At 35.5% G+C, this 15,173-nt stretch overlaps 1 protein-coding gene across 3 annotated transcripts in view; it reads right to left on the bottom strand.

Moving 5' to 3' along the window:
- The window catches only part of NLGN1 (neuroligin 1), an 819,119-nt gene that overhangs the window by 653,944 nt on the left and 150,002 nt on the right, over positions 1 to 15,173 (bottom strand). Inside the window, exon 1 of one of the 3 annotated variants that reach the window (XM_045539688.1) lies at positions 10,074 to 10,427. The exons of 1 other annotated variant lie outside the window; for it this stretch is intronic. The gene's annotated coding sequence lies outside the window, so the exon portion shown is untranslated. Of the gene's footprint in view, positions 1 to 10,073; positions 10,428 to 15,173 lie in introns of those variants that run through there. One more of the 3 variants, XM_045539682.1, reaches the window with a different exon arrangement.

Here is a 15,173-nt window from a genome sequence, read left to right as displayed (position 1 = left end):
AGAGATATTTATGTAGGAATATATGTATATATTTTATATGTTTTAAGGTTTGGTCATCAAAAGTACAGATTACATGATCACAAAGGTGTAGGAACCATTAACTTAGTGAATAGAATGGTGAAAAGAAAATCCACAAAAAACTTTAATTCCATGTTCAGTTTGAAATATCAGCTGGATACATCCACAAAATTATATGAAAATGACAATGAAAACAGCAAATATTATAGATCACCACCTACTTTCCAAGTGCTGTTCAAAACACTTTATATGCTTCATGTCACTTAGTCTTCACAATAGACTTATAAGCCAAGTACTCTTATTTACAATAAGAAAAACGAGGCTTAAGGTGTTAGATAACTCCCAAGGCCACAAAGACTGGAAAAGGCATATCTAAGAAATAAACCCAGGACGATCTATTTCCAAAGAACATGCCCTGAACCTTTATGATACAGAACATTTTGCTTTTCTCCTCAATGAGACCAATTCAGTAAGTCATGCTCAATTTGAGGATTTGAGGAGAGTGAAACACACAAGATAACAACAGAAGGAAAATAAAAAGGCTTCTGATCAGCTTGCTGGGGGGTAGTTAATAGGCCTAATTTGCAGCAGCTTCAAATAGTGTGGTATTGAAACTTTTTCCTGCAACATTTGATAGCCTGGGACAGAGAGTAAATAACTGAAGTCAGGACTGGGGATAAGAAAGGCAAGAATGGTTGAATTGCAAGGAGCAAAGTTTACAAGAAATGGTCATTACAGTGTTGAACAGATGAACTAAATCTGAGTATGGAGGCAAGCAGTGCCAAAAAAGTACAAGAGGAAAAAAATAATGAATTAGAACCAAGGCTAAAAATGGTCTATTCTGAGATAGGAATATCAAAATCGAAGACCTTGATTATGTAGAAGGGATGCCAGGGCCCATGTCATGGCCATATAAACATGTAGCTATTAAGAATAATGTAGTGACAAGTACCTTCTGCCATGGGCACCGTTAAGTAATAACTGGATTAATGTTAAGCACCAAATGAGTATGTACTGGGGCTAAACATCTAGGTAACTGCATCATCTCACTTAATTGTCTCTAAATACCACCGAGGTATGATCATTATCATCTCCTTGTAACAGATAATTAAATTGAAGTCAGAAACACAAAGCCACTGAAACATTCTTCAATAAAACAAGAGCACAGTTTATGGATGCAGCAAACTCCAACAAATAGAGGGAGCTGAGGCAGAAGAATTAACACTAAAGATAAAACCTGCCTCCTTCTCAATTTTGCCCAGAGCCTCCTTCTGGGAGAAAGGGTGGGAAGATTTCAAGAGATTCTCAGAGTTACATCCTACTCTCCCTTTTCCTGCAGAAAATGTAAGTGGTTCTATTTGTTCCCTTTCCCCTGGGGCTACTTCCACTCTAAATGTACCTCTCCAGTGATGTAAGAAAATAACACAGAAAGTAGAATGTTAAAAAGAAAAGGCAAACTAAAACTTGACAGTAATAGGAGAAAAAATTTTACCAACAAAATATTGCAAATAGTAACAAGGAATAAAACATGAGTACAGTGCAGAGGTTATACCTGCTAGCAAACTATCTTTGTGAATAAATAATATTAATGGAAGGCAAGACAGAGCACTGGGAGCAGTGCTCAGTGAATTAGGCCCAACTCGTTCATCAAGATCTTCTTTCCTGGAGAATACTGTCCCCATTAGTTTTTTCCGGAGAAACGCCAGCCAGCACCCCTCAAGGCCTGGCTATAAGGTCAATAGGTACTTCCTTTTCTAATCAATCCAGCCATAAAAACATTCCCTTCCCTCATCTCTCAAAACACTTATTACCTTTCTTGTAACTGAACACATAGTACTTTTTATCATGGTAATTTTTAATCTCAGCTTCCATCTTCCTTTTCATATTTGGCAAACATCTGTACCAGGCATTGGAGAGGCAGGAATTGTGCTGATTCTCATGGACACTACAATTCAATGGGGAAGACAAACTTTATATAAGTTAATTACATAGATAACTATTTAGTCATAAATGTTATACCAAAAAGGATACTACAGGGTGTTCTGAGGGGAAATTTAAAAGTCTGGAGTGGAAAGGAGGACCTTCCTGAAGAAGTGATCTGTAAACTGGGTTCTGAAGGATGAGTAGGAGTTGCCAGTTGAAGACCATGGGACAGAATGTTTCAGAGGCAACAGAAACCCAAATGCTGTGAAGCCCAGGGCTTTCCAAAGGGTCAGTGTGACTTGAGAAAAGAGGGGGACATCTGGCTGGAAGGGAGAAAGGACCTGACAACTCAAGAATGTGTAGGCCATTATAGATGTGTGAGATCTTGTCACAAGTATGATGAGAATAATTACAATCACAAAAACGACAAGATCAGATTAGCCTTTCTCTTTAAGAATATAGGCTATATGTTTTAAATTGTTGGTTTTTTATAACCATCCCCAGAATAATGCATTACATCATAGGTCCTTAGAAAATACTTCTTGAATGAATGACCCATTAATTCATTATACTATTTTTCATCAATTAACACAACACTCAGATTTTATTTATCCATCTATGATGCCTGACCTCTGTGAAGGCATTAGCTTAATTAGACTTGCAGCAAGAGGGAGTGAAACAGAGAAGAGGTGAAAATAAAGTACAATAGAAATTCCTCATCACGCAGGAATGTTCATAGATAACCATATAGACTGGCAGCTAATTCCATTATTGTTTGGCAAAAAAATGGGATTTTAAGATGCCATAACAGCTTTTCTGACAACACAAAAGGAAAAGAGATTAAATTGACAGCATTTCCTTCTGCATTATATAACTAAATATTTCTGCTGTAACCATCATTACGACTAATAGCTAAATATCGGAGAGTTTCTTCTCTGCTTTTTTTGGAAGAGGAAGGGGGTTGAAAAAAGCCATTTAACATGAACTAAATAAAATAAGTTTTACCTTCTATTTACTCTGAGCTTACTCTCAGGTACAACCTCTAAATATTGGAGTCTACTTAGGAAGCCTCACTCCAAATGAACAGGAAGGTGAAGAGGGTGAGTGGGAGAGAATCAATGAGACAAAATGTTTTTAAAAAGTCATGGGCAACAATTTTAATGTATATGTAAAATACTGCAGGTTATGTTTTAAAAACCAATTGGTGACCCTGTGATCCCCCAGAAGAAAATGAATAATCACTCAAGAGCTCAGGAGAGACAGCCAGGTAGAGCTGATTACTTCCCCTGATATTAAATTGATGCTTTTGTCTGAAAGGGGCCACCATTGGGGTCACAAGTCATTGCTTCCAGAAGCAACTTAATTATACCTGCCAGTATCTTTATAGAGAAGCTAGCACAACCTAAGAAGAATGCTACATTCTCAATTCACTCTTTAAGCTTATTTTTGTTTCTAGTGAGTTGCTGCCGCCTGGGAAGAGTGGAGAATTGCCATTCTTGGTGCCCTGCTTAATTAAATTCCTCTTTAAAAAATCCCTTGTTGCCAGAGAATAGCTACAACTTTGGCAAAGACAGTGCTAAGTTTCTGAGTATGGCCCTCTGCCAGGGTGTGTCAATCTTGACCCCTTGGAGGATGATTAGCAGAGAGACAGTAGTTAAACCTTTGTGCCCATTCAGTCCCAGGCTTCTGCTGGAATTGACAAATACTATAGTGACTATTGTTTAAGGAGTAACTGTCTACTATGAACTGGACTAATACCACCAACTTTTTTCACATAAGGCACCAAACAGCAATAATGGCTTCCTGTCACTCCTGACTTGGCTTAGAGTCAACCCTTAGTCCAAAGGGGAAAGAATATTACTCTAGCAATCTTTTTTAGATAACCACATCTTTTATTTTCTCTCATATTACAGTTCCATTAGTACTAATAACAAAATTCAAAACAATGCCCTGTTCATGGGCCATTTGTGTAATAATATTAAAGAATAGAATTTAAGAAGAATTTAATATATACATGGAGTATAAGTTGCTAAATAAATTCGTCATTTAAATTCAAATTAAATAATAGGGAGCTTGGGATTATAAAGTGTTAAATGAGAAAAAAACATAATGACCATTGTCATATTTTAAATCTATTGCCTTATTGTCCATGTTCTACCCATTTGAAATGACTTTAAATAATCCCAGAGTTCCTTGGGATATCACGTTTTCTTCACAGCAGAAAATAATTATAATATACCTTCCAGTAAATTACAACAACAAAAATAATCCTATTATATTTTTAAGTCTTGATTAAATAATTTATCAAAATAAAGTAAATAAACTATATGCAGAAATCACTAAAAAGTTTCAATTATTATTTATCTTTGATTAAACTCAATCTTTTAAAATATGATCCTTTCTGCCTTCAGAATGTTGTACATTACTTCAAAATATTTGTCAGTTCATATAACTACTGATAGTATGTTTTAAAAAAAGTAAAAATGAAGAGACCAAGTATAAGTTAACTAAAGAAGTTACAAATGTAGTTGCTAACATTCTAGGCTAAAACCCACGTCTCTTCATTCCTTCAACAAATATTTATTGATCCCCAATAATGTGTTAGACACTCTTCTAGGTGCTGGAGAGAAACACACCCAGCTTTGAATAAACCAGACAAAAATCCTCTACCATCTTGGAGGTTATACAGACTACTACTATATTATTCTTTTAAAATGTAAAATGTTTTCTTCCTCAAATACTGTTATTACAGACCATAACTCTAAATAATAAAAACTTTTGGTATCAATCTCATCTTAACATATGTATTAAAACACTTGCCATGGCTAAGAGGTAATGAAACTGGTGACTTTTTTTACCCATAAGAAAAAGGATAGATAACACTGTCACTTGTGTGTAAAGTTTTGGACAGCTAAGTAATACAGATTTAAATTAAAAATGACAGATGCACTGACTTGAAACATAATGGTTGCTGAAGGGAACTTTTATTCCTTTTAGCACTATGGTTAACTATTAAATGGCTCAAGTATTATTTTCAAGGTGTGAATATTGTGACAACTATTGGTCAATGTCATATGTAGTAATCACTGTTTACCTGGTCAGTTCTGTCATAGGAGGGATGGTTGTCCTATAGGGAAAATTTATACAAGTCAAAATCTCAACTTGATTTTTATCAAATCAATATTCTTCAGTTTCATGTTTGACCTTGTTGATTTTCCAAGTATAATGAGTATTCCATATGACAATATGAAAGTATTCACCATGACTATTTTTTTAAAAAGCAACAAAAATTTTCAACTCACTTTAAAATATTATAATTAATCTCATTTTTTTCCCCTGAATATCCAACATTCATTGGGTGTCTCAAGGAAGAAAAAAGAATCACTACTGTTACACTTCTGTATAAAAAATGAATCAGTATATCAACTGTATGTTTCCAACAAGGCAGTTGTTGAGGAATGTATATAAATCATTGCCTGACTTTTTTACTATTTACTATTTAACTTTCCATACAAAGTTTCTGTGTTATTTAGATACAGGCAAAATGTAAGAAAATTACATTCTAAGAAAATATCTGTGCAATATCGTATCTCCTCCCCAACTTTTGCTCCCTGCCCCCACCAAGTAAATAAATGAATAAGCAAGCAAACAAATAAATCTACTTATTTCCTAAATTATACCAAAAATTAAACAGAATCATAGGTACAGGAAATTGAAAAATACTCAGCTTTCTTAACAAAGCACCACACACTGCACCTCCAAACGGATGGCATGGGCTTCAGTGGTACCTCTAATTGTAGGTATATGCAGTGTTAGAAAAGTAGACTAATGACAAAGAAAAGGAAAGTTACCGTGAGGTGTGTTATAAGGGGAGTAGTACTGTGTACAAAAAGTATGGCTGGATATATATTAATAGTTAAAATACTAAACTGAAATTGATATGGAAACCAGCAAAAAGTGAAAACAATGTAAAAAACTATATATTCTTTTATTCCATAAGTCAAATCTAAGCTTATTAACTTAAAGACAAGTCCTAAAATGTCAACTGCATTAAGTTGTTGTAGTCTCAGGCTGGAACTTTATTTCCTGTGATGTATCACTATGGTTTTTGACTTTACATCTGTAGCAGTAACTTAACTTGCATTTGTTCCAAAATGAATTTCATGCTCAACTTGTTTTTCTTAATTAAACTTCCTTTAGCAGTCCCTAATATGTGTATTATTAAAACTCATTAATCCCATTCACGCTTGCCTGTCATTTTTTCTTGCCACACATTCATATATTGAAGTGTTCCGTTGCTATATATAGGAAGAAAATTAAATAATAAATATGGGGACTTGAACGTTTTATGAGTGTCAGGATGAGAGAGTGCCTGCAAGGCCCATAAGGTTTCACACAAAAGAGGCATTACTGCTAAAGCTAACATGCTGACACATCTCTGATCTATAAAGTCTGCGGTAATGGCAGCAGTAAAGCGTTTTGCCATTGACTAGGATTTCTCTTACATGCAACGGAAACAGGCACAGAAGAGATTATATTGATTTTTATAAAAAGAATTCGTATAAAAATCCCCCAAAAGTTTAATGTCTAATAATTTCAAATGCCTGGAATTATTTACTAGTTTTTTTCCGACCTCAGTTAAGCTTAGAGATGGCACTCTTTCTCTTTCACACAGGTTTGCTGGTTTGCTACTATTAATAAATGGGTGTACAGTGGTTTTGTTTGTTTGTTTGTTGGAGGTTTGTTGTTTACTTTTGTTGGGGGGGAAACACTTGAAGGCATAAAGAATTCACATCTTCTTACAGAAGCATAGCAATATTTGACATTATCAACATGGTATCATTAATAACACAACAAAAGCAACCAAACTTGTTACTCTTAAGGAATCATGCTTAAAAACAGTTGAAAATATTGCTATCCCACAAGATTAAGAAGTTAGCTATCTCAAGATGTTTTAAATTATCCTTTGAAAAGTAATAAAAAGAATACCCTAGATTCATCAGTGTTCACTAATTTAATTTTTTATTGTTCTGAACTTTGCAAATTTGAGATATTAAAAATTTAAATTTTAAATTAAATGAAAGTTGGGTTCCTGTTTTTTTTTATTTCCCAATAAATCAAAAGAAATGGAAGATTTACACTTTGGAGTGCCATGTGTTAAATTTCATCAAATCATTAAGAAAGAATTGCCCTTTTCATTTTGCTTTTAATTAAGAATGTGTGGTAATTTCCTTTAAAAAAATTCAGTTAACGCAAAATAACATTTAATGTAGTCAATCGTCTAAAAAAATCACAGAACTAAGAGCTGTAGCAAATGTGTTAGCTTTTCCTGGATGTTAGGCCAGTTAAAACACATGGAAGGTTTTCGAGGGACAGGTGCAGCTGTCAACCAAAGCTCCAGTGAGTGCAACATCAGTTCTTCAATAGTGATAAGCTTTGGGGAATCCAATGCTTTTTCTTGTCACTTATATTAGGAACTGTGCTTGCAATTTTTAGGACTAATTCAGAGCTTCCATCCCCTTATCCCAAACTACCACATTTTGTGTCACTCTGACACAAAATTATCACAGCGGATCAAGGCCACCATATTCTTTTTAATAATTATAACCCAAAGCACGTATCTGGATAAGATAGAGCTAAATGTAATTAATGTTCTAAGTAAACTCTATAGGGTTTTCAATAGTTCTTAGAGTAATCCACTCTAATGGAGGGAGCACTTATCTAACTGGGTACCTTGCTCTTCATTTACTGGCTATAGCTTTTAAAAAATTTATAGTGCATAGCTTTGTACATATTTGTTTCCATTTTGTTGGTCTTCCAAAGTGGATTTCCTACCCTACAAAGTTTACTGAAGTTTTGTGTAGGAACTGCTTGTAGAAACAAAGAACACAATTCTTCCAAGTAGATGATACCACAGAATAGGTCAAAGCTCCCCCCTTTTCATTTTCACTGACAAAAGAGAATGTGATAAAATCGTAGAAAGAATTGATTATTTTTGACAGAAAAATACTGTCCAGCCACTACAAAGGTATGCTCAGCTAAGTCTTCCACGTTAGCATCATGGCACATGGAATGACTGCTGATTTCATGGTTTCAAAATATGCAAATTAACTTTTAAAAAGAGCTTCTCTTTTATGTTTCAAATTTTCCATCTACATTTATATTAGCAGTCATATTCTTTATTAGTTTAAAAAGAGAAATTTCAGCCCACTTACCATTTGCTTTCATTATTTATTTGCTATTATCATTTATTAATACTATGTTATTTGCCAGAGGTCTTTTTTTAACCAATTTAAACTTTGTAAAATGATGTTAATATCATTGGGCTATGTGGCTAGGCTAAGTGGCCAGAATGTACCAATACACAGAACATCCATTCTTCTAGTTCCAGTGTGCACATGAGCCATGTGACTTACAGCAACATAAAAAGAGGCAAAACTAGTCTCTCAGATATATCTTTAAAACTAACAATTGTGCTTGTAGAAACTATTTCATGCTATTTCTATAATCTTTAAATAAGCTTGCTCAACGTCTATAGAAAGAGGAAATATCTAATTTTTCCACTTTAGAATTCCTGAGAGACAAAAGTTTTATATTTTCCTATTTCATCTACAAAATTAGATTTAAGAAACACACGTACACACACAAATACAGGAAGAAAGTTTGGTGAGACTCATTTTTTAATAATAGAATGTCTAATGCATCTGGAATTCCTGAAATAAGTATTGGAGGATAAATGTGCTTCAAATGACATTGAAGAGTTGCCTTTTGACAAGTTCACACATAATGAAGAGACTTCAATGCTAAAACCATAAAGGTATCAGCACACATTTCATAATCTGTAAACAGAAATCCCTGAGAAAATACGTAATGCTTCTCTTCAAAAATATGAGATGTACAAGATACAGTATTTTATCTTTTAACAATTATCTATCTCCATTTTATCTCAGTGCACTTGACTGTCTGAAGGCTTAAAATTTAATGAATTGGCCTGAAATAGCAAAAAGCCAACTAAAATTATGATGCTGAAGTGTCAGAGAATATCAAGGGGAGATTTCATTAACCTGTTTAACACATCTATATTCATCCCTTAAATAAATCAGTCCTGTATATGTAATTGTTCTGAAGCTTTGTGGACTCCAAAATTAGTTCAGAATGATATGCTTATCTGGATTCCAAAGCAACTTTTAGTTTCCTAAGTCAGTTAATACTCACTCGAGTGATTAATTATAGCTGCTGAAATTGATTTCCTTCTGCCAATAAAAATGAGTTTTTCCTGAGAGCTACACAATTTTTAATAAATTTTAGAAAGAACAACAACAACAAAAATTCCCCGAATTCAGCTGCAAGAAAATGTCTGGGAACTCCCGAGCACCGCTCAGCAGGAAAGAAACGCCGGTGAGGGGCCGGGCAGGCAGGGCAGGGAAGCATCGGAAATGCAGCCCGCTGCCGGCGCGCTCGCCAGCCTGGGCCCTCGGCAAAAAGGCTGCACCGCCGTCCTGGGCTCATTCAACTCGCAGAAAGTTCCCTCGGACTGTATCATACAAAGTCAGTGCAAGGGAATTACAAGACAACATGTGTGGCCAGTCACTCACTTCTACCGTCTCTATCCGATGCAGTGACCCTGTAACCCTTTAGTGTCCAGCTGAGAGAAGTGGGAGGCGGGAAAAGGTAGGAAGAAAGAGAGGAAAGGAGAACGAGACAATATGAAAATGGCCAATTCCCCCTGCAAAATAAATTCCCCTGGAAGCCAAGGCAGCAACAGAACGGCGGCCAAAGCGGCAGCGATTTCTACTTGGCTTTTTCCCCGCTCCATGCAGGTTTACCAGACGCCTCTGCCTCCTCTCCTTAAAGTATCGCTGGGAGAAAGCACTGATGGGGGGGATCTCCCAGCTGAGAGATTTTCATTGCAAAGTTCAGGGCTTGGAGAGCCGCTTGGCTTCCCCACCGACGCCACAAAACAAGGGCTTTAAGCTCGATCTAGGCAGCTCCCTAGCGATCCCCTCGGAGCTGCGCGAGGTGGTTCGCAGCCCCGCTTCTCCCCGCTGCTTTCCCACCGCCGCGGCCGCACCACCCTCCGCGCAGCGGCACACAAACCCCGGCACCCCTCCCGATAAGAGCCACAAACTTACCCTCAGTGAGATACATCCACCGAGGAAGCCCCCTCATCTTCCCCCAATCCCCTTCCGATAATTCAAGGAGACGGTTTCCACAACACTTCCGCTGTCAAATTCAAGCTGAAATGGTCAAAGTATTTACCAGTTTCTAGACGCTTTTTTGAAATCTCGAGCACCCGGTAATTCTTGCTTCAGGATTCAAGACGCTTCCCTTTTTTTTTTCCTTTAAGCATCCGCAACCCCAGTTTTGCCACCACCCCCCCTCCTTTTTATTCACCCACGGACACTTCCAAAACGTGTCGATTGATCCTTTTTTCTTGCCAGATGCAACCACGATCTAGAATCCTGGGGACCCAAAGCCACCTCCACGTAAATCCGACCATCAGGCAAGAAATACAAATGATCAAACAACGTTACTTCTTTCAGCTGAAATCAGATAATCCTACTAATCCAATAGATTTATCTCGATTGGAAATTGACCTCAAAAATGAATTCCCGATGCTGATGTCCAGTAGAAAGATTTCGTAGCCCTGTTCGGGGGATCGAAAGAACTGTGGTTTCTTTCTGTCTTTCTTTTTAAAAAATCTTTTTGGATTCTGGGTGCACTGCTCGCAAAAAATGCCGAGGACCCTGGTTTTACCCTAATATAGGTTTCTACTCCAAATCGGTGCAGGATGAAAAATGGTACAAAGATACCCCTAGTGGCTCGAGGCGATATTGCAGGGAACTCACTTTTTTTTTCCATCCCCTCTTCTCACCATTTTTCTCTCCCCCTGTAGAAACGGCTGCTGTAGTAGTTAAACAACAAGAAGGCTGAACCACGATTGATGTGAATAGTATATGAATACTTGAATAAAACGTCTGATCTTCCGTTTTTGTTTTATGCTTAAAGACTGAATCTTCTGTGCTTCTGTCTCTTCAGTATTCTATTTTTTCTACAAAATTTTCCCCAATGGCATTTAGTAGCTAAAATGCCAATTTGAGGCAACTCAGTGATTTCAAAGCAATTGCATTTGTTTTCTGAATAACTATAGATACAAAAGAAGCCTCAGTCTTCCCGAGATGTGCTGCTTTCAGAAAAACACTTAACATTTTGTTTCCTTTAAAGAAACATGATTATGGATATATTTTTTATACAATCTCTTCTTATTTTCCACTTTTGATGTTCATTCAGTAAAGCAGGTGATGGCTCCTGAGAGCCTATGGTCAAAGAGCAAGACCTAAGGGTCATTATATAGGCCTCTATGTTGCTTACCTGAATCCTTTGAAATTCAATGACCTCAAGATTACCACTAACATTTTTGACAGGCTTCAGAGAAAAAGAGTCAACACAATGAATTTCAAGACTGTTTTGCTAAGCCATCTGAGCACACTTTGGTTATCAAGGGCCTAGTAAACTAGAAAAGTTGGATTCACTTTCATGCTGATGAGTTCTGTAGATGCGAGGACTCCAAGATCTTCTTTCTTAAATAATTATGCCTTTTTGGTGTACAGGCTGCTAAGGAGTCAAAGACTTTCATTCACCCACTGGTTTGCTACTGACTGGCTATGTGACTTTGAACAGTCACTTTTGTGGCCCATGGTTAATTTATCAATTAAAATTAAGAGGTTAACCCACATAAATCAAGAAATATACATGTTTCTGGATAGGAGAATCAATATTATAAATTAATCTATAAAACGAATGTAATTAGGCTGGGTGCAGTGGCTCACCCCTCTAATCCTAGCAACTCTGGGAGGCTGAGGCAGGAGGATCGCTTGAGCTCAGGAGTTCGAGACCAGCCTGAGCAAGAGCAAGACCTGTCTCTACAAAAAATAGAAAAATTAGTCGGGCACAGTGGTGCGTGCCTGTAGTCCCAGCTACTCTGCTCAGGAGCCTGAGGCAAGATTGCTTGAGCCCAGGAGTCTTGAGGTTGCAGTGAGCTAGGATGACATTATAGCACTCTAGCTAGGGCAACAGAGCAAGACCTTGTCTCAAAAAATAAATAAATAAAAAGGAATGTAATTATTATTAAAATTCCAGTATGGTTTTTCATGGAACCTGAAAAGTTAATTCTGAAATGTGTTTGGAAGAGCAAGGGTAAAAAATTTTCAATACAATCTGAAGAACAAGGTTCTGGGAGTTTCCATATAAATTATTCAGGCTTACTATATTATAAAATGACCGTAATTAAGGCCATGTAGCTTTGGTTCAGGAATAGAAATTAATGCAATGGTACAGAATAGAAAACCTAGAAAAGTATCCGTGCATCTATGGACACTTGATAAATAACAGATGGCATTAGAGAACAGTGAGGAAAGATGAATTGTCCAGACATTAGATTAAACATATGAAAAAATGATAATGCTAAATCCCAAGTTCACTTCACAGCTAAGTATGTATTTAAGACAGGTTAAAAGCCTAAAGATGCAGAGCAAAACTTAAAACCTTTAGAAGGAATTAGCTTTATGATTTGGGGTAGATGAAAAGATTTATTAAACAAGATATAAAAACCAAAGTCTGTAAAGAAAAAATGTTAAATTTGATATACTAAAATAAAAAATTATGTAAATCAAAAAAGTCACGCCATACAATGAGAGAAAATATTTGCAAAGCTTATAACCAAAAAAGGATTAGTATCCAAATTATGTAAAGATTTTTTATACATCTATTTTAAAAGATAAAAAATATGGCAAGAAAAATAGTCTAAGGAGATGAACAACTGATTGACAGAGGAGGATTTTCAATGTCCAATAAACATCTAAAAAAGGTACACGATCTCCCTAGTTATTAGAGAAATACAAGTTAAAATGATGAGATTTTGTTTTACAGACATGAAATTGGCAAACATTTACAAGTCCAGCAAAACCAAATATTTATGGCAATGTGGAGAAATCATGGAAAGTATATAATAGTACACCTTTAGAGAGCAGTTTAGCAGTTGTTTGAAAATTCTCGTGTCCTAAAATCCAGTCTTTCCACATTTAGAAATATCTGGTGAAGAAGTACTTGAAAGAGAAAAAAAGGAAATAATGTAAAACCTTTACATAAATAAGTGGACAAGAAATTTGTAGAATATTCATATACTGCAATATTAGAAGCAGAACAAGAAAAATGAATGCATTATAGCTACTTGAGTTAGTATGGATGAATCTTAAAAATACAATGTGGAGCAGCAACAAGAACAACAAGAAGTAAGTTGCAAAAAGATGCCTATAGGATGTCATTTATAGACAAAGTTAAAAAATATGCAAAACAATTACATCTATTACATTTGAGCACATAGATATGTAGCAAAAGTATATCAATATGCATGATCATGATAAACATAGTATTCAGGGTAGAGGGTACTGCTGGAAGAATGGGGGCTATGGAATTGGGAAAGTATCACAGGGAGCTTCAACTAAATCTGCAGTGTCTATTTCTCAGCCTGAATGTTGAGCATGAAGGTGTTTACAATATTATATAAATTGTTCTTGTGCCTTAAACATTTCACTAAAAAGAAAGATTTAGACTAGATGATTTCTGTGAACCTGTACAGTATTATAAAACTAAGTATATGTAGATATGAAAATATAGCATAAAAGTTTAGAATTTCATAATGTGCTTTTTGTACAGAAAATTTTTTAAAAATTATAGTATATATTTCTAAGAAGTGGAAATGGATTGGTTTTTACTTATTTCTATAATGAGTATTAAAATTTCCTTCTAGCAAGTAAAAATCATCACCTAAATTAGAAAAAAGTGTGGTTAAAATAGAAAAAAACTCCATAATCTTCAACTAGGTCTTTCTTATATTTTCCTTTGATCTCACAAACAGCAACAGGGCCTCTAATATTGTGAAACAGGCAGTTAATTGAATATGTTCAGTCTGACCAACTAGAAACTACCAAAGGCAGAGTACTGTAAGCCAAGCTTCTACGCAAAAGAAAATTCCTCCCAAATATTTAAAATACATATGTAAATTCAAATAGGGAGGCTTTGTTGATATGAAATATGAGGCCTGGATATGTCATTTCAAAGTCACCAGACATTATTTTTCATAATTCATATAAAAATTGAGAAGTTACCAAATATTAGAAAGGGAATTTTTTAGAACCCAATCATAGAAGTACAATGGGCAGTTAATACCACTCACTTCACCCTGGACTCAGGAAAGATGATGGCTGAGTTAATTGTCAAACAATCAATTTTCAACCATTCAGAACAGAGTTCCTGGAAATAACTAAAGCAGCTTTGTGATAAGGAAACAGTGAGATGCCAATTTAATTTCCTTTGATAACAGAACAGACAAGGAGGAAGAAGTAGATGTGATATTTCTGAAATTTGAAGAGGCTGACATATTCTTTCAGCAACCACTTACTGAATTCCTCCTGCATACTGAGCACACCAAAGTATACCATAGGAGAGTTGTCTTTAAAACAACCAACTACCACAAACCTTTAGTTTGCTATTGATAAGTGATTTGTTGGTTGCAAATGGTTAGTAGTAATTACTGTGGTTTAATACTTCAGCATTCATACTGAACAGGTATTAGATATTAATATAGAACTGAAGGTTCATTTTCAGTGTGTTTAAGTGCAAACAGGTTGACAGGGTCAGGCAGTCAAAGAAAAAAGAAGAGTAAAAGGAGAAGTAGGAGAATGAGGAAAGAAGGTTGAGGATAAAAATGTGAATCAAATTCATTTCTGTCCCTGGTGATTAACTTTACAGCAAGGATAGAAACTTAATCTTTGTATCCCTCATGATACAAATGAGTAGCAAATGAATGATTTAATGTACCAAACAATGAAACTAGTTGGCACATGAAGAAAATAAATTTATTATATATATTGGATGGGCTTGCTAATCACTTCAGAAAATGAAATTAATAGAGGAGGGAAGTAAAAAATTGCTATGAATAATAATAATGGGAAATAAAAGGCCAAGACTGTCAAACCTGAATGCTATAGAGGATTCCAATTTAACCATGTCACTAAAATTTCATCTCTGGTAAAAACCATGTTAGAATGACACATCTTATTTTGGTTTCTATATCAAATAAAAAATGATTAATTGATTAATACCAAATTGATCACATGAAGAAATGGTATTATTAAACTAATAAATATTTCATTGTTGCTTTTAATAAAAAG

Source organism: Lemur catta, chromosome 1 (genome assembly GCF_020740605.2).
Source record: "Lemur catta isolate mLemCat1 chromosome 1, mLemCat1.pri, whole genome shotgun sequence".
Lineage (NCBI taxonomy): Eukaryota > Metazoa > Chordata > Mammalia > Primates > Lemuridae > Lemur > Lemur catta.
Note: the sequence above shows the minus strand (reverse complement) of the source record. Positions and strands in the feature narration are given on the sequence as shown.